Raw genomic sequence first — 19,858 nt, forward strand, 5'->3', positions numbered from 1 at the left:
GCACCGCCATGAACTTGGTCAAAGCCGGCCGGCCCAGGAGCGCGTGGTAGGGGCTGGCCAGGTCCACCACCTCGAACTCGATCTTCTCGGTGCGGAAGTGGTCCGGCTTGCCGAACATGACCTCCAGCGTAATCCGGCCAATCGGCTGGCAGGAGTGGCCTGGCACGATGCCATGGAAGACGGTAGGGGTGGGGCGCAACTCGCTCTCCTGGATGCCCAGCTTGCGGGCAGTGTCGCGGTAGAGGATGTTGATGCTGCTGCCCCCGTCGATGAGGACGCGCGAGAAACGCACGCTGCGCCGGCTGGTGCCAATGGTTGGGTCGAGGACCATGGCGTAGCTTCCTGGCTTCGGCAGGACAGCCGGCGTGTCGCGGCAATCGAAAGTGATGGCCTGCTCTGACCAGTTTAGGTACTGGGGGACCGGCGGTATGACCGCGTTTACCTCGAGGGAACGGCCCTGCCGGCTCGTTTTGTCCTCGGGCTCAGAGGTGAAGATGATGTAGGCGGCGTCCTCAGCGAGGTACCGCCCATGCTGGACCATGTTGGCCTCGTGCTGCTGCTCGGGGTTGGCTTCTTTGGCGCCGGCTTGGCCACCCGGCCCGCCGGCTGGTGGTGGTGGAGCCGGAGGCGGCAGCGGCTCGCCGCTGTTCAGCCGCTTGGTGAAGTGGCAGTCGCGGGTGGTGTGGTTGGACGGGTTCTTGCCGCTGTGGTACTTGCACGGCGTGTCGAGCATCTGCTCAAACGTGAACTTTGGCCTCCAGGGCCGGTCTTGCTTCTGGCACCGGCTTTCTCCAGCCGACGCATGGTCCGCCACGGCTGCCACATGGGCGGAACCGTACCGGCGGTCCGGCTGGTCGCTGTGCCTCTTGCCGCGGTAATTGTCGCGGAGGCTACCTTGCGAGGCTCCTTCGGCCGGCTTGACTTGATCGCGCCGAGGCGCGGCTGGCGAATTGTTCACCACGCCCTGGCCGGCTTCCTCAGCCAGCGCGTACTTGTCCGCGATAGCCATCAGGGCCACCATGGTCTTGGGGTCGCTGCGGCGCAGCTTGTGCCATAGCATCGTGTTGGGCCGGCAGCCGGCCATGAAGAAGCTGATGGCCTGGATCTCGTGCACACCCTCGCAGGAGTTGCGCATCTCGCACCAGCGCGTCAGGTACGCGCGGTCCGTCTCATCCGGCTCTTGCTTGCACATTTCCAGCTGGCGGGGACGACCCGGCCGGCGATAGGTGCCGGTGAAGTTGCTGATGAAGGCGTCCTCGAAGTCCTGCCAGCCGTTGATGCTGCCGGCTGGAAGGTTGTTGAGCCAGGTGCGGGCGGAGCCGACCAGCATGAGGGACGAATAGCGCACAGCCCAGCGCTTGTTGCCGCGGGCGATGCCGACCGCGGTGGAGTAGTGCAGCAGCCAGTCTTCTGGTTTGGCGGTGCCGTCGTACTTAGGGGTGTCCCTGGGGAGCAGGAAGCCGTCCATGACCGGCTCGCCCAGGATGCGTGGGCCTAAGCACTTCGGGCTGGCTGGCCCCTCTTCCTCCGCGATGCGGGATTCCGTGAGCCTGTTGAGGCGGTTTCTGGCATCAACCGGCTCGACGCGCGGGCCCAGCCGGGAGTGGGCCGGCTGGCGACCGCCGCTGGCCTCAGGAGACGGCTGGTGTGGCCGCCTGGGCGCCGGTTGCTCGGAGTTGTACTCCTGGCTCTTGCTTGGTGGTGGCCGGCTGTAGCCGCTTCCGCCGCTTCTCAGCCGGCTCTGCCGGCTTGGGCTGTCGTGCGTGGCCTGGGAGTCCCTGCGCCGGCGTGACGCGGGGGAGGACGACTCCGCCATGTCCCTGGGGCCGCCTCCGCTGCGGCCAGCTGCAATATGAACGGTGCCGGCGTACCTTGGGTTTTTCTGCTGCTCGGAGGCGATGTGGAGCAACTCCGTTACCCGCCTCGTCTGGCGGCGCAGCTCTTCGCCCTCTAGGCGGCTCAGCTCTTCTGCGGCAGCTTCGGCTGCGCGCATGTTCTTCTCGGGGGTGTTGTAGGCCGGCAGCTCCATGGAAGGAGCCGGCGAATCCGCGCCGTCGCGGTCGATCTCGGCGCCTAGGCCGCCTCCCCTGCGGCGGATCTGGCCGGCTCGGCTGGGGTCATTGCCGGCTGGCGTGAAGCCATGGGCGCGGTCGAACTCGCGCCTGGTGATTTCCAGCTGGCGCTTGGCAGCTGCTACTTCTTCCGCCTGTTTTAGGTGGAACTGGCGATGTGCCTCGAGGTCCACCTCGATGGTGGTGGGGTCTGCGCCGGCGGTGAGCGTAGTGCTCAGTTTGGCCCTGGCCTCCTCCAGCCGGGACGGTGGTGGCGGTGCCTTTGGGCCGGAGGCGGAGCCGCCGCCGTCGGCGTTGCGCTCCAGGTTCGGGCCACGGACGCACGTGGTCCGGGTGGCGTTTTCGTCACCGGTCGCCATAACCTCTTGCACGACGCAGGGGCTAGCGAGGGTGTTGCTGGCGCTGGCTCCTGGGGGAGGGCTTGCACAGCGCAGCACTTGCTGCGGGTAGCGCGGTGGCGCGACGGCTGCGACGTAGACGTCGTGGCCGCCGAAGGAGATGACGCTGCCGCCGGCAGGGAAGGGCCTGTCGGCGAAGCAGCCAGCGTTGTCGCTGACGCAGTCGAGGGAGCCGAATCTCCAGACAAGGCCTGAAGCGACTCGCTCGCCGGTGGTGATGATGAGGCCCGTCCGGAAGAAGACACCGGCCGCAGACGCTGAGTGCCCCACGGTGGGCGCCAAATGTCGTGGTATCGTCACGGCATATGCCATAGGATGGCTAAAGAGAGTGGTTCCTGCTATGGTCTACGGTGGTATCCGGATGCGGGTATGGGTACGAGTGACATGGCGACGTACCCAGGTTCGGGGCCCTCGTATGGAGGTAACACCCCTACTCCTGCTCTAGAGTGTATAAGAGATATCACAATACAATGGTGCTCCTTGAGCTGTATCCGGCTGCGAGGGGAGGCTAGAGGTAGACGAAGGTCTCTCTCCCCGAGCGGTGCTAAGTATGAGAAATGTAAGTGATCGATCGTCCCCTCGTACGAGAGGGGTAGTGTGGCTTATATAGTGCCAGTACATTGACAAAGCAACCCCTATGACCTACTGGCCGGGCCCGCCGGCTCCGGCTTTCCTCCGCCCTGACGAGAGACGGCGTCACCGGTCGTGGGCGTCGCATCCGTCTTCCTGCCACGGTCAGCGGAGACGGGACGTGCCGAGCGACGTGCGCTGGGCGCCCGCTGTCTCCGCCGGTCGCCCTGCAGCCGTGACGTAGGCGGGAAACTCTGGCGTGGGGCACTATTGCTCCACAGTGCCCCCAACTTTACACTGGAGATGAGCTCAGTGTAGACTTCTGGACCCGGATTGCCTTTCCGGAGCCTTCTCCTGCAAGGCTTGCCAGCCTCGAGCCGGTCAGGGAGAACGAGACCAGCCGGACATGGCACGTAGAAGCCGGCCCAGCCACGACGTAGCCGGCCATGACTGGACCAGCGTAGATCTGAGACCAGCTGACTCGCGAGGCAGCCGGCCACGGCCCCAGCCGGCTGCTCCTCAGCCGGCCTTTGCCGTGGGCCAGCCGGCCTCGAGCCATCTGTTCTCAGTCCTTTGCCATACCCGGGGTCTTTCCCCCGACACTCTGACGCAATCATAGCCGTCGAGTTCGGAACCGCTCGTTTAAGGAAGGTGACTTGGTCCTCCGCCTTCGGCAGGTGAAAGAACATAAGCTGCAATCTCCTTGGGAAGGACCTTTTGTCGTCAGCAAAGTGCTACACAACGGATCTTACTACCTTGTTGATTTCCGCGAGCTAAAGGATAGACCTGACAACTGGCATCAGAAACGCAAGAGGGAGGATCCGGGTGACATATATGATGAAACAGATCATCCTTGGAATATAGCACATCTACATCCTTTCCACACTTAGCAATTTTTGAATTACATACTTTGTAATAGTTAGGATACATGATCAATGAAATAAAGCATATGGTTCACTCTTTGAGTCTTTTACCTCCTTTAGTTTTTCATTTTTGGATCGTGTATGTTTTCCGACTAAAACCGCAGAGCTGGATGTTTCCGCCTAGGCGTGTATAAAAGTTGTGATTTTCAAAATCGTCCTTTAGGACGTAATATTAAGTTTTCTGGTGGATGAGTTTTTTGTAGCGAACTTATGGATTCCTGGTAGCGATTTCCGGTACCTCGGCCGGGGGCTTGTTTCCGCGGTTATTGACGGATTGCCATTGGGCTTCGTCGCCGTCGGCGAGCATTTTCCGGCTAAAGGTCTTCCGGCTCGTGGAAGGTGAAATAAGCAAGCCGGAAAACTTAGAAACTAGCACTTGCTTTCAAATAACGAAACATGCATATATAATCAAACGGATAGCAGGATAAGTTTTTTCCGCTCATGCACTTGTTTCGTCCTAGCTACTTAAAAATATTTAAGTTATATTACAAACCCTCGATGGGGCCAAAATGATGCAGTGTTTATAATTTTCCCGCAGGAACAAGTTTTCTACTTCTCCTTGGCCGGAGAAGAACGACCCTCATCGTCAGCTTGTGCTTTGTTCTTCTCCGCTTCCTTAGCCGGAGAAGAAACAACATCATCATCACTTTCTTCAGCCTCTTTAGCCAGAGAAGCAGCACCTTCATCAACACCCTTGGACTTGTTCTTCTCAGCTTCCTTGGAACTGGTCCAGGTAAAGTGGCTTCCGTCCCCGGATCCGGCTGGTCTTGCCTCCGCTTCACGCTCCTTCTCAAGCTCCGCTTCGAGAGGTTCGTCAGCTGGAAGCACTACCTTGTCGTAGAATTCGTCGTGACGAATGCGCCGTGCGATCCTGGTGTCGTAGCCATTGCACGCATCCAAAAGCGCATCTGCATCAACATTCGGAGGAATGCCAGCAGTGGTCACATCAATATCAAGTCCCGGAGCACGAGCAAGGCACATCGCCAAGGACATTTGAGCGGCGCCTCTGGCTGAAGAAGCTTGGAGATCGACGACAAGCTCCGGCAGGACATCCATTCTCTGGATAAGTCCGCGGATGGCGCAGGTTCGGCTCTCCTTGATCGCCAAGTTATGGCAGATCTTGCGGCAGGCTGAGATTAAGTCCCTGCAGTCGTCCGGCCAGCTTGATCAAGTCATCACGCGGAAACATCTCGCGTCGGGCCTCGTCATATCCAAGTGGCTCTATAAAAAAAGTGCATTGATCAGCGTTAGCCGTTATTCAGAGTTGCGGAGAATTATTCTGATTTTGGCTTTCGGATACTTACCCATGACGTCGGAGTTCAACAGGCCCCAACCTTGCTCCGCTTTTGTCATGTAAGACCGTAGTGTTTGGACTTCTTCTCGGAGGCTTTTAAGAGTGGCGCCGTCCCTCTTCCGCTTTTCCACCAGATCAGCTTTTTCTTTGATAAACTCGGAACTCTTTTCAGACAGCTGCCTTTCAGCGAGTTATCGCTTTTCTTCCGCTTCCTTCAGCTTAGACTCCAGGTCCTTGTGAGCGGAGTGCAGGTTTTCAAGCTCGGAGGATGCAGTGGCTAGAGAGGTAGATGCACCTGTTCAAATGAAACAAAATCTTAAGTCAGTTAAAAGTCGGAAGATTGGAATAATGACAGTTTGGTCGGAGACATACCTTGGGCTTCCGCCATCAATTTTTCCAGCTCCGCAATCTTCTCTTTGGCATCATGAATTTGATCCGCCTGACCAAGAGTAACGCGGCGCTGCAGCGAAATATTCGTGTGGAGCTCGTAGTGCAGCGCTTGTTGTTCCTACGGCAGTGAAAGATAAGGATAAGTTCTGATTGCGTATAATTAAGTGTAGATCTTTTCGAAGCATCATTGCCGGAAATTTTCCGCCATGACGTTTGGGGGCTACCACGACACTTCGAAATTTCTCAAGTTAGTTTACTCAAAGTATCAAGGTGCAAACTATTATTAAGTTTCCGCCTAGATACTTGGGGGCTACTGGGAAGATTCGTTTACCTTGCATTTGACGAGGAGTTGGTCGAAGAACTCGCCGATCTCCCTTTTGTGATTTTGAATCTCGGAAGATTCAACATCAGCTTTACCCCATGCGTTGTTTAGCATGGAGTTCAGTAGATCTTGCTCGAGCTCCCATCTTTCCGTCTCTGTAAGTTTGTTGAAGAACTTGTGGGAGTACGCCTTGGGCGTGGCATAAAGATCAGAAGGATCACCAAAATTGGCCGAAAATGTGACGGCATCCTTAGCCGAAGCTTCGGCTTTATCTGCAGAAGTGACTTCCGCCTCCTCTGGACCTTTGTCTTGAGCCTCTTCTGGAGCAGCTCGCTTTGTGGCGGAGCAGCTTCCGCCTCCTTTCCCGCTGCTCACTGGAATTGTTTCCACCTGAGTTTCGGCGACGGGATCAGGGGCGGGGTGAGCCTCAGGCGGAGTAGCTTGGGGAGCTGGGTGCGAGGCACTTGGCGGAGCTGGAGTGGTGGGGCCAATGGCCGGTGACGTCTTCAAGAAACTGGTGATGGGCTTCTGGGTGCTAACCCGTGAAGCGGTGATCTTCTGGCTCCTGCACCAAGTAAAGAAAAGACATAAGCAATAAATTTTTAAATTCACAACTAAGAGTTTATATTTCGGAATACTTACATGGCTCCGGGGAGCTGCGGGCGTGACCCTCTTCTGGCTGTGCCAGCAGCTTGATGCGGTCGCGCTCCGCCTTCTTGGAGTCGAGGTGTGGAGGAGCTTTGGTCCTTGCCTTTTTGGCGGAGGCCTCGCCGCTGGTTCCGGCATCAGTGCCAGAAACTTTGGCGCGGGGACGTTTTGGAGCACGAGGGGCAGCTTTCTTGGGAATTTGTTCTTCCCCCTCGTCTTCGTCCTCCGGATCCTCCTCCGCCCTTCCGGCGTCAGTGGGTAGGCGGAATACATCTCTGAAACCATCCTCCACCAAAGAATTGAGCTGAAAGAGGACGCGGTGAAGAAGTTAGAACATTTCAAATGTGAGAAGCAAAATGATTAAGTGAGAAAACGCACCGGAGGGCACTTGTTGTTGATGTACATGTCCTTGTTGATCTCCGGGACCTCCTGGCCCCGGGTGAGCTTCACAAGTGTCCGGATCCTCTTGTTCAGAGAATCCGTCGGCAGGTTATCTTTGCTCACCCACAGCTAGTCGTCGACTCCGGAGTATTCGTAGATCAGCCGCTTATTGTACTTGAGCGGCTGAATCCGACAGGTAAACCAGCTCAAGGTCAGGTCCATTCCGGTTAAACCGTTATGGACCAGCTAGGAGATCCTTCGGGCCATCTAGTCTAGCTTCGGATACTGGGCAAGGGCGGGGATGAGGCTCCAGCTGGCGAGCTCTTCCGAAGGCTTTTTGGCGAAAGCGGGGAGACCATCGTGGACGCCCGGAACTGAGATATTCTTCACGTAGAACCATCCGACATTCCAGTACCGGACGGACTCGTGGGAAGCAAGAGCCGGAAAAACCCTCTTGGTGTGGAGCACGAAAGTCATGCTACCGCAATTCACCATAGCCTTGTCCTTGGTCTCCTTCTTGACTCTATAAAAGAACTGCCAAAGGCGGACGTCCGGACGGACTTCGAGATAACCCTTGCAGAGAGTTGCGAAGTTGGAGAGGAGGAGAAAGGAACTCGGACATATGTTGTGTGGTTGGAGGCCATAAGTGCTCAGCACCGACAAGAAGAATTTGGAAGGAGGAAGAGAGAGACCATGCTCCACCCAAGCTTTGGTGAAAACTCGTTCATCAGGTTCTGGGGTCGGAGTGCTGGAGTCCTTGTTGAAACTCCAAGTATCTGGAGCTATGAGTCCTTCATTTTCGAAGGCTCTAAGTTCCGACTCCGTAACTTCGCTGGGCCACCATTGACCCTTCTCCCCTTCACGGTTCCGGGCCTTCGATCCTTTCTTCTGCTCTACTTCTTGTACTTTAGCAGCCATCCTAGCCTGCCCTTCTAATTCCGCCTGGATCTCTTTGAGTGTTGGGATCCGACCAAGAATATTGCTGGAAGAGGCGGAGTAAGGTTGAACAAAGGTTGGTTCTGTTGAGTTTGGCGGTGGGCTATTCGGAGAGCTATCAGTGAACTTAGGTGAGCTAGTGGACATGTTTCCGGCTGCATGCATATGGTAAAAAACTTAAGAAGCCGGATCCCGCTAATTCTATCTTCTGCAAGTCCGGTGGACTTACCGGCAATGGCGTGGCGTGGCAGTTCCCCGTGACGCCGGCGAAGGAGAAGCTCGCAGGCCCTAAGCGCAGGCCTCCGGCGAGACCACGAATCGGCAGCGGAGACTAAATCCCGATCAAACGCGGGTAGCTCGGGTCGAGGAAGACCTTGGAGCGGCAGCGCTTGAAGCTTTCCGGGAGGAGGCTCGCCGGAGTGAGATCTAACGGGCGGCGCTGGCGCAAGGAAGAAGACGAAGTGGTGAGGAGCGGTGAAAGAATGAAAATGACCGTGCGAATGGGGTATTTATAGGCTCCGCGCGGAGATTCGTGAGTCGGATCCTACGGTGGGAACAGAACGGTCGCACCGTTGAATGATTTCCATGTGTCTTAGGTCAAAAGTGGTGAAATGGACGCAGCGGTGACCCAACTGCACGCCTCCGAAATTTCCGGCTAGAGATCCGCATATTCGAAAAATTAGCGCGGGAAAAGGGGAAGTCATGTGCGGCGTGGGCGAAAAATCTGCTAAGTTACCGTTACGAAAAGACAAATGATTTCCGGTTGAATGAAGTCGGAAACGATGAAGTTTTGGAAGCTCTTCGAGATTCACTTCGGATCCGGACAGAGATAGGCGGAGGAATGACGAATCTTGAAGAACTTCGGGGGCTACTGTTGTGGGTATACTTTATGGATATATCAACGACGGGGTCTAGATCCGGCAAGCCCGGGTGGCCCACAGATGGTGATGGTGGCATATGGCCCATCGGGTGGCCCAGTTGCTGTTGATAGAAGATGGATGAAGTCCAGCCCAGGAATAGGAGCCGGATCTCAACCGACCTATGCGGGTAGTCGGATCCGTGAAGGCCCATGAAGTATCCGGATCCAATACGGCGTATAAGGAGAGGTGGATCCTTGACGTGCATGGCAACGTAATATTCCGTAGTTAGGCATCTTGTATTCCGGCTAGGACTCTTCGTGTAAACCCTAGATCCTGGCGCCTTTATAAGCCGGATACCGGGAGCCCTAGAGGCACAACCACAACTCATTGTAACAATGCGAAAGCGCCCAGATAATTCCAGACAAGCAGCAGTAGGCCCTGTCATCGTGCAGGTGTTCCGAAGCTGGGTAAATCGCGTACCACCGTCCCGAGGGCTCTCCGCCCGATGGCCCCTACTTCTTCTCCCCCTCGTGAGGATCCCTCCTCCGAGGTACCGTCGAATAGGCAACGACACAGTGCAAGCTCATGTCACCGGGAAGTTTAATGCTTTGTTTTTATCGGGGCGGAAATCTATTTTGCAAATCTCATCGTTTTGATCATCGACCACCTCAATTGTTGGCACCAAAATCTTTATTAGGTAGAGTACGAGACTAATTTAATTACCTAATGCATTCCACAACAAATCAAGTGATTTAACTCATCAAATTCAAGTCATCATCTCGCAAAGAACACCAAAAACATGATTTTAAAACTTCTAAAATTAGTTTTAAACCATACGGATTTGGGATAAATGTTAGATACAAAAAAGATGCGCCTTGTTGACACCTTTCCAATGGTATATCATTCTCATTGTTTGAATATACCATTTGGGAATTACGGGAAAATCATTTGGTGCTTGTCACTCCAAAATGGGTTGACTGTAATTCAAAATTTTAAATTATCCCGTTGGTATAGTTGATAGATTAATAGGATAGGCAGTTCAACCTTCACATGGCAGACAATTCAACCTTAACGGGTAGGCAGTTCAACCTTGATAGGGCACACAGGTCAACCTTGCATGGAGGCAGTTCAATATTTCGCATAATCGCGTCACGAAGTTCAAGCTTATTGCATGAGCAGTGCAAGCTCATGTCACCGGGCAGTTCAATGCTCTGTTTTTTGCGGGGCGGAAATCTATTGTGCAAATCTCATCATTTTGACCACTGACTACCTCATTCGTTGGCAGCAAAAGCTTTATATGGTAGATTATGAGTCTAATTTAATTACCTACTGCATTTCACAACATATCAAGCTATAAAACCCATAAAATTCAAGTCATCATCTTGCAAAGAACACATGAAACATGATTTTAAAACTTTTAAAATTAGTTTCAGACCGTACATATTTGGGACAACTGTTAAATACAAAAAAAGATACGCATTGCTCACACCTTTCCAATGGTATATCATTCCCGTTGTTTGAATATATCATTTGGGAATTGCGGGAAAATCATTTGGTGCACATCACTCCAAAACAAGCGGATAGTAATTCAAAATTTTGAAGATTATACAATCGGTATCCTTGATAGATTGATAGGGCATGCAGTTCAACCTTCACAAGTTAGGCAGTTCGACCTTAACGGGTAGGCAGTTCAACCTTCACAGGCGCACATGTCAACCTTACATGTAGGCAGTTCAACATTTCGTAGGGCAGTTCAAGCTCATTGCACGAGAAGTGCAAGCTCATGTCACCGGCAGTTCAATACTCTATTTTTTGCATGGCGGAAATCTATTGTTGAAATCTCATCGTTTTGATCACCGATCACCTCAATAATTCGCACCAAAAAGCTGTATATGGTAGAGCGTGAGTCTAATTTAATTACCTATTATATTTCACAACAAATTAAGAGATTTTATCCATCAAAATCAAGTCATCATCTCGTAAAGAACACCAAAAACTTGATTTTAAAACTTCTAAAATTAGTTTTAAACCGTATGGACTTGAGACAAATGTTAGATACAAAAAGATGCGCCTTATTGACACCTTTCCAATGATATATCATTCTCATTGTTTGAATTTATTATTTTTAAATTGCGGGAAAATCATATGGGGTCGTCACTCCAAAAAACCGCGTCGGGCAGTTCAAGCTCATAGCAAGAGCAGTGCAAGCGCATGTCAGTGGGCAGTTCAACGCTCTGTTTTTTGAAATTCAATCCATGTGGAATTTGAAAAAGCTTAAAACATGAAAAAGTTGAGTTCCAACGACATATCATATGCATCATTCCGACAAATGGTTGAAAAAATTGATAGAAATTACAGTCCGTCCGTTTTTTAATACGTCTGAATTACAGTATTTTCAAAATTATTCAAAACCTATGCCGAATTTGAAAAAACATAAAACATGAAAAATTTGCAAAATTTCATTATCTATCCAACACTATATTATTTGCACCATTTGGAGAAGGAGTTCGAAAATCGGAGTAAAAATTCGTTTTCTGGCCATATAGGAACGTTTTGTATATCTAAAATTAAATTTAAACCGTGCAAAATCTGCGAAATGTGTAAACATAAAAAAGTTGCGTTTTTTCATTTCCTATCCAGCGGTATATCATTTGCACAATTCTGACAAACGGTTCACCTGCTTTTTAATACGTCCAGATTTTGGTATTTTCAAAAAAAATTCAAAAACTGTTCAGAATTTGAAAAAAACTCAAAACATGAAAAAGATGCGAAATTTCAATATCTATCCAACGGCATATCATTTGCACCATTTGGATAAGGGGTTCGAAAATCGGATAAAAAGTTTATTTTGTGAGCACATAGAAACGTTTCATATTTTCAAAATTAAATTTAAACCATGAAGAATTTGAGAAAACTGTAAACATGAAAAAGTTGCGGTTTTTCATTATCTATCCAACGGTATGTCAGTTTCACCATTACGATAAACGGTTCAGAAATTCGATGTACAATCAGTAGCTCCAATCACTGTTATTCAGAAAGTTCAACTCAATGCTCAAAATATTATTCTGCAACCGGTTGCAAAATATTCTATATATATATATATATATATATATATATATATATATATATATATATATAGGTCTGCTATTCTCGAACCCTTTCTGAACTTTCCGATGCCGGGAAGTGAACTTCCTGGCGGAACACCAGAATTTCATGTGTTTGGCGGACAGTATTTTGCGGCCAATTTTCGAACCGCTTATCAGAATGACGCATATGATATGGCGTTGGAAAGATATACAAATTGCGCATCTTTTTTGTTTCTATTTGTTTTCGAAATTATGTATGATTTAAAACTAATTTTAAATATGACAAACTATGTTTTCACGGATTTCTCGATTTTACTAAACTTGTTTGGCTCTGGTTTTTAAACCGTTTGTCAGATTGATGGAAGTGATATGTCGTTGGAAAGCTATTAACTAGGCGAAACTTTTTCATGTTGAACATTTTCCCAAATTCGTCACGGTTTAAGAGCAGATTTGAAAATGGTTGTTCCCATTTTTCCAAACTTCACATTTTTTCAACGGTTTCTTAGGTTGTAATTTTTAACCGCTTGTCGGATTATTACAAATGATATGTCGTTGGATAGATATTGATTAATCGAAACTTTTTCATGTTGAACATTTTTCGAAATTCCAAACTGTTTAAAATTAATTTCAGAAATACCCACAATCGGATGCAACGCCGACTCGGAACATTTTAAAATTGTCTCACTTAGATTGATTAGGTGTGGCATGTCACCACCCTGGAGTATGAATAGAGTCATATCATTGCCAATTGCATGGGGTGGCGGTCGATTTGGGAAACCGGAGGCTGTACACACGATTTTCACGCATATGATTTCCGCCCAGAAAATGCAGACAAGTTGAACTACCCTGAATGTGAGAGTGAACTTCTCAGGACATGCTAGTGAACTTCCTGATGGAGTATGTAAATTGTCGATTTTGCTTTCAGCTTTTGTGATGGTTTTCAAACTTTCGATCAAAATGATACAAATGATAGATCGCTGGAAAGTTATGAAAAAAGTGCAAATTTTCATATAGAATATTTTCAAAAAAGTTATGGTTTAGGAGCAGTTCAAAATATACTAAAGTATGGAATTTTCGAACTTCTTTGTTTTTGTTCTATTTCTCTTAGTGGACTTCGATGTTTTGTATATCAAACCGCGGAAGCCTAAACAGTGAACTTCATTTGTTTTTAACATTTATAGGAAAAGGATACATGTGCTTTACATTAGATATTTTTAGATGAAGCACATGGTACCAGGATGCGTAGTACAAAGCGTAGAATGACATACGTACATACTGAACTTTCACACATATATAAAGTGAGCTTCCAGAAACAAATTCAACAAAAATCTTAATAATAAGGGATCTTCACATACATGCAAACCGAAGTTCCTAACAAATAAAGAGGAACTTCACAGAATAATTCGTTGAAACAAATAGCTAGCAGCATCACAAAATACAAAATACCAGTATACAAAACAAACTTCCAAAATAAAAATAGGCTAACTTCATATGGGGACGAGGTGAACTTCTTTTTCTATTTGAAGCCAGTGAACCAATCGATGCAAATATTCAATTACAGAGAGAATCAATTAGAGTGTGCTACAGAACTTTCTAGGCAAGAGCCAAAATAAAAAAACTGAAGCTAACCACATCAGGTACTAGTTGTGCGCATATAGGATTTCCGCTACTTGTAAAAATATGCAGTGTGCTGCCTCATCGTTGGTACGCTGCTGGGGGGCTACTGCCGTGTAATGAGCCTGGACTCGTTGTTGTCTGTGAGCCGCCCGTCGTGTAAGGCCGAGAGCTTGGGATGACAGCCATGTCATTGGCGAGGTGCGCGTATGAGCCCGAAAGTGCTGGTGCCAATGAACTCCTACACGCGGCTTTGTGAATTCCCATCGGTGGAAGGCACGGTCAACCAGACGAGTACAAGAGTGAGGCCAGTGAGGCAGGGAACGGGGTGGTTTGGAGAAGCTTAGGACCATGGCTTCAAAGGTACCCCAAACAGAGCTCCAAGTGTTGTTCCTAGAACAAGGAAGTGCCATTACCTACTAACCATAATAGTAGAATAAAATTGCAATGTTTTGACTCCTGAGTTTACTCGAACTCCTCCACTTTTCCATTCTTTATTCAGAGTGGGCTTCAATGCTTCACAGTGAACTTTTGGAGTTTCTTGACTAAACTTTTGTTTCCTGCTTTTTGCAGAGTTTTTCCTACAAAAAATATAGAACTTCGTGAGACCAAAGAATGATCTTTTTGGATGGTAAAAAAGTGAACTACCCAAAATAATATAAACCCTGATGTAATATACTGAACCTTTTGTAGAGAAAGAGTAAACTCCCGTTGTTTGATTGAATTGAACTTTAGGGAGACAACATTGTACTTTACAACCGCACATGCATTTTTCATCTTACAAAAATGAACTTCGTGCAAGTACCAAGTGAGCTTCCGAACGAAGTTGAGGTGAAGTTCAAAAATATTTTCACGAAATGGGCTTCATATATGTATAAATAGAACTTCCGCGAAATTAAAGTTCAAGTACTCTTAGTGAATTAATATTCAGAATAGTACCTTGATCATATAGTAATCATAAGAGCTAGAAAGCTACCTCGAGAATCAGAATAGTACCCACGACCTGCGGGTGCTGCGCTTCAAGGTGGACTCCCGCCACGGCTCCTGGCGAACTCTAGCGATGAGCGCTAGTGAACTCCCCATAGGTGTCATAAGTGCACTGCCTGTAATTAATTTTAGAGATGATTTATTTGTAACATAAAATAAATAAACATTGCACAGCCCCACAGGTAAAATGTCATCGTACATTATACTTAGTTCCTGAAATGCATGCTCTGCAACACATGTCTACACACTGAACTTCCTAGCTCGAAATTGTGGGTGCACTTCTAGATAATTCAGAAGAAAACGTAATTCATTTTTGGAAAAAAAGTGGACTCCAAATGTGTGCAAACTAAACTTCTGAACTGTTGGCAAATCAATTAGGGAAGCTAACCAGAAAGATCAATTACCATAAAAAATGAGATATATTAACTTTGTACTACATACCCCACATCAGTTTAACAATAAGAGGCCTGTCAGGTTGTTTACCGAGTGGACTTACTGAGTCGAACGAGTGAATTGGCCCAAAATAAACAAGTGTAGTACGGGTGAAAATTTTGTGAACTGACCAAAACAAACAAGGTCACTGCCATCTTTCGCGGCTAAAGTAAGTGAATGTCTGGAACAGAAGATTCGAACTTCCGGAAAATAAAGAAGTCAAGAAAATGTGAAACTTTTTCTTTTCGCCTAACATTTAGACAAAATAAGAAAATGTCCCGGTGAACTGCACTAACAAATAAAGTGTGCTCCTTAATTGAATTGTTTAACTTCACCTACCAATGTTTTTCTACTGAACATCATATGTGAACAAAGTGAACATCCCAACGAAATAATAATTTCTCATGCAGACAAAGTGAACCTTCCGACAAAATAAATGAACTCCACATAGCAGGTGTACTACTTATTTTACAATCCATGGCTGCTCCTTTTTGCTAAAGATTTAACTTTTAAAGCATAAAGCCATAAATTCAGTACCTCATCGCCCAGATGCTTCAGCCCCCATATAGCTTGTTCCTTTCAAAATAAATTAGTCTGGCCCTCATGCATGAAAAGGGGAATCGAAAAATGATAGTCAGTATCATACGCATAAAAACTAGGTTTGGCAATACTAGGGAATTCCTGTGCATGGGTACACTAAACTGGAATATTGAAATAGACCATGTACACTACAGAGGAGATTTACCATAGCATACTCATCCATATCGGACACTTTTATAAATGGTGAATTAATCCGAAAACAATTCAGTCATATATGGTCGAACATAATAGTTTGTAAGTGCAAGCTACTTTGCACATATTATCATCGCTTCCAGAATAAATGAGATCAACACTTTCATCAGCAAATGCTACTGTGTTGACATCATACTGAAATGTAAAATAACTCATAGCGGAAGCAAGCAAGGATTTTATTACACTGTTGCAATGAGAAGCAGGCAAGGACTCTTATAACACTGATTTTTTTTACACTTCCTGAAACAAACTTCGGTTTTTATGCCTAGCGAACTTCATTTTTATTTGCAGAGTGAACTTCACTTTTACTTACTCCTAATGAATTCACTGTGATCCTTTAGTTTGTTTCACAGATGATTAAAACGAACTTTCTCAATCTACAAATTCAACTTTCCCTTATGTCCCAAGTGAACTTTCCAACAAAAGAAAAATTCGTTCAATTTTATTTGAACTTCGCGAATGCACGAGGTGAACTTTCTGACACGAAGAACTGAATTGTCATATGGCCTTCAAAAATCTCACGAACAATTAAAAAACCCACGCATGCAACACCTAATGAACTGCACCAAATGCCCATCTCTGAACTTCCAGAAAGGGAGAACAAGAAGGTAGCTAGGTCAGGAGACTCACTGGGTCGACGGTAGTCCATTCGCAAGGCCCAACAGCAGTCCATTCACAAGACTCGGCTGCCCTCTTGCAGCTGATAAAAATGCAGAACTGCAAAAAATTAATGACTGAACAGGATTGGCCTCCACCCCCTCGTCCCTCGTTACATTGAGACGACGACGCTAGCATGAGCATGCCGTACGCAAATGGCAGAAGAAAGAACAGCAGCAGCGGCACCCATGTTTGTGTCGGTGCAATGCCCTGTTTATACATAATATAAAGACTGAATAATCCATCAATCATGGATCATCTAAACTAAGTAAACTTCATGAATAATCTATCTATCTGTAGTATGACAAGTGAACTACACGTAATAGGATGAACTGAACTTCGGAGAAATGTAGAACTAAACCATGAGCAACAGATGAATTAAGTTGCAGAACAATAGCAAAACTGAACACCAAATCGGGAAGTGAACTGCTATCTCTACCTAATCCGAAGTTCCGACGAGCCATGTGCAACACCGGCGTAGGACTCTCCTGCTACATCCACACATGACAGGTCCATGGCGTCCTCACTCTCCTGCAACGCAGGAGGAACTTCAGATAGAATAACAGAACTTTCATCTACAAACAACGTGAACTTGCAGCAAAATTGTTTACACCACTCGATTCGCGGAGCAGAACTTTAGAATAGAGCCAACCAAAAATAAAGAAGTGTACTGGTTACATTTTCCTCTCTATTTTTTTTACAGGAATGTGAACTCCCTCCTTCGTCCTAATTGAACTGCTCAATTGTCAAAAATTACTCTCTACTAAAACAAAATAAACTTCCTAGAATTTTGAGTGCTGGCAGAGAAAGCTTAGTCAATGATACAAAAAAAGTATGACAAGGAACTGCCATTACCTATTAACCATAATACTAGAATACAACTGCAATGTTTCATTCTTGTGTTTTATTCAAACTCCTCTGCTTTTCCAATCTTTTTTCAGAGTGGGCTGCAATGTTTCACATAGTGAACTTGTGGATTTTCCTTAGTGAACTTCCAAGTGTAAACAAAAAAGCAACCGACAAATATGTGAACTGAATACATGCGGACAAAACGAACTCCATGATAATGAATAGTGAATTTGTGTCAAAAAATGAGTAGTGAACTTTCCATGTGAGTAAAATGAACTTCTCATTTCTTATGAGGGACACATCGACAACACATATATGATTCTCATTTCTTGCAAAAAAAAGTTGGTATAGGAGCCAAACACAAAAGTGAACTGCTAGAATACATAGAAGTGAATTGTTGAGATACAATTTTAGTAAGTGTACCTCTGTCTGTCTTTTTTTCATCTTGTACATGAATGTGGAAAGAGCACGGGCAGCCCATGACACCACAACATGGGCAGTTCAGAGAAGTTGTGGCGCCGGTCTTGTGGTCGATGGTGCCTAGCAGTGCATCTGAGTGAAGACACGGGGTTTGTGGACGTGCTTCAGTTGGCAATGATGAAATAAAATATGAGTGTAGAGCAACACTTATTACCCAGTTTGGTTAAAAATGAACTTCGTGATGTTATTAGATTGAGCTTCCTGATAATTTTTTCCCACAGCAAGGGGGTAGGACTCGGGCGTACGCAGGGGCAACGCGCGAGCTCTGAGCACGGTGGACTCGCGATGGGGGCACGGTGAACTTCCCGGATGAAATCACCTGAGGTAAAACAGGAAGAATTTGAGTGCTCATGCCCCTGTGAAGGTGATTTTTTCATACATAAGAAATACACAATTCTTTTGCAATACACAATTGATAATATGCAGAAACTATGATGGCACAATTAAAAACAGGTGAACTTCCCCTCATAGGGGAAGTGAACTTTTAGCCGATAAAATAGTGAATAAGCTACATAGTATACCCATCCATGTTTTTCAATTTTGCTCAGAAATGAATCACCCCAATGCGGCGGCCAGGTGCTCGGTCAGCCCCAAGAAGACCTACACTGATCTGCTACGGAATGAAGTGTGAACTTCCAGAAATGGAGATAAATTATAACGAATATTGAACAGAAATATCAAATTGATCCATCTGCACTTCCTGAATGCAAATAATGCACTTCCAAGAAAGAAAATAAAAATATGGAGGCGAGCTAGGTGAACAGAATAAACTTCCTGATAATAAAGACAAACTTCCCTTTCTGAATAATGTGAACTATACTAGTCCATTCTTAGGTTGGACAAGCGAACTTGCATTTTAAATAAAAGTGAACTTCATAGTCTATGAAACAATAAATTTCCAAACAAAAATGAGTAAACTTCATATGTGAACTAGGTGAAATTGTTTTTATGTGCTGTAATCATCTAACATTTGCTCAAATACAAAGCTAGCAAACAATCTTTATGTGAAAATTCACACAAGGCAGCAGTTAAGAAAAATAGTGCAACACCAGCAGCAGTTTTAATATCTGAATTTCTTGCACTAACTCGCTGAACTGACTGCGCATGCTTTCTAAATAGGCAGAATAGTCATTACCTAAATTTGCAATAAGTGAACTGCCCGGATGTATCGAGTGCACTTCCCTGATGTATATGATGCTGACACGTTGACACCAACGGATCCATATTAAGAGAGCTCCAAGTATTGCCAGATTTACTCCAAACGCCATCTTAAGAGAGCTCCAAGTATTGTCAGATTTACTTCCTGGAATAAAAGGTAGAGTATACCTGCATCAGTGCAATGGTTATACTTGGATCAGTATGTAGAGACTATGGTTAGGACCAGAAGAGAGAAGAAACTGAATATTAAGATTGAAGAAACAAAGGTCTAAATATCCCACGTAAATAAATTTGAAACTTCTGTTATTGCCAAAACAAGTACTAGTTCAGTTCGGCAGGGGCAGTAGTTTAGTTAACACTAGCAGCAGCCGAGGCGCACGCTCCTGGACGTGGCTCTCTGCCTAGACCGGCGGTTCAGAGTTGGGGTGAGGGAATTTCAGGGTTGAGGGAGAGGGGAGTTCAGATTCAGAGGAGGGAGAGGGGCAACTCGGATGGACATGCTAGATTCCTGTTCTTTGATTATGTTGGCTGCTTTATCTGACAAAACAACATAGAAGTAAACTTCCAGGGCCCTAGGATGAACTTCTCACATCGGTGAACCTCTATAGTTAAATAAGTGGAATTCTAATTTTTCTTAACCTTTGCTCACTATTATCAGGAAAGTAGGAAACGCCATAGCATGGATGGTAGAATGAAACATAAATTAACTCAGAGATGAACTTCTCCATGTACATGTAGTGAACTTTTTATACAAAGAATGCACTACCATAATAGCATATATCATATGAAGTGGACTTTGGCTTTTCAGTAAACAAACCGATATAGCTTTATTCACAGTAAATCGAACCTCTTTTGCAAGTCAAATCGAATTTTTTCAACCAAAAACTGTATACTGAAAAGGGGAACTTCCTGGTAAAATAAATATGAACTTTGGCATAGAAAATTTGCACTTCCAAGCAATTACAATGTGAACTTTCCGAGAAAATGGACAAGGCTAACTCCCAGGAAA

General features: G+C 46.6%; 1 long non-coding RNA gene across 1 annotated transcript; it reads right to left on the bottom strand.

Annotated features, from left to right (window-relative positions):
• Window positions 1-13,290: 13,290 nt before the first annotated feature.
• LOC127345754 (uncharacterized) lies at window positions 13,291-18,016 on the bottom strand. Its single transcript, XR_007878952.2, has 6 exons — window positions 17,635-18,016; window positions 16,802-16,893; window positions 16,336-16,572; window positions 15,451-15,513; window positions 14,471-14,597; window positions 13,291-13,887 (listed from the first exon to the last, which is right to left on the bottom strand). It is a non-coding gene; the product is annotated as an uncharacterized lncRNA (long non-coding RNA).
• Window positions 18,017-19,858: the final 1,842 nt, after the last annotated feature.

The sequence above is a fragment of the Lolium perenne genome, chromosome 3 (genome assembly GCF_019359855.2).
Source record: "Lolium perenne isolate Kyuss_39 chromosome 3, Kyuss_2.0, whole genome shotgun sequence".
Lineage (NCBI taxonomy): Eukaryota > Viridiplantae > Streptophyta > Magnoliopsida > Poales > Poaceae > Lolium > Lolium perenne.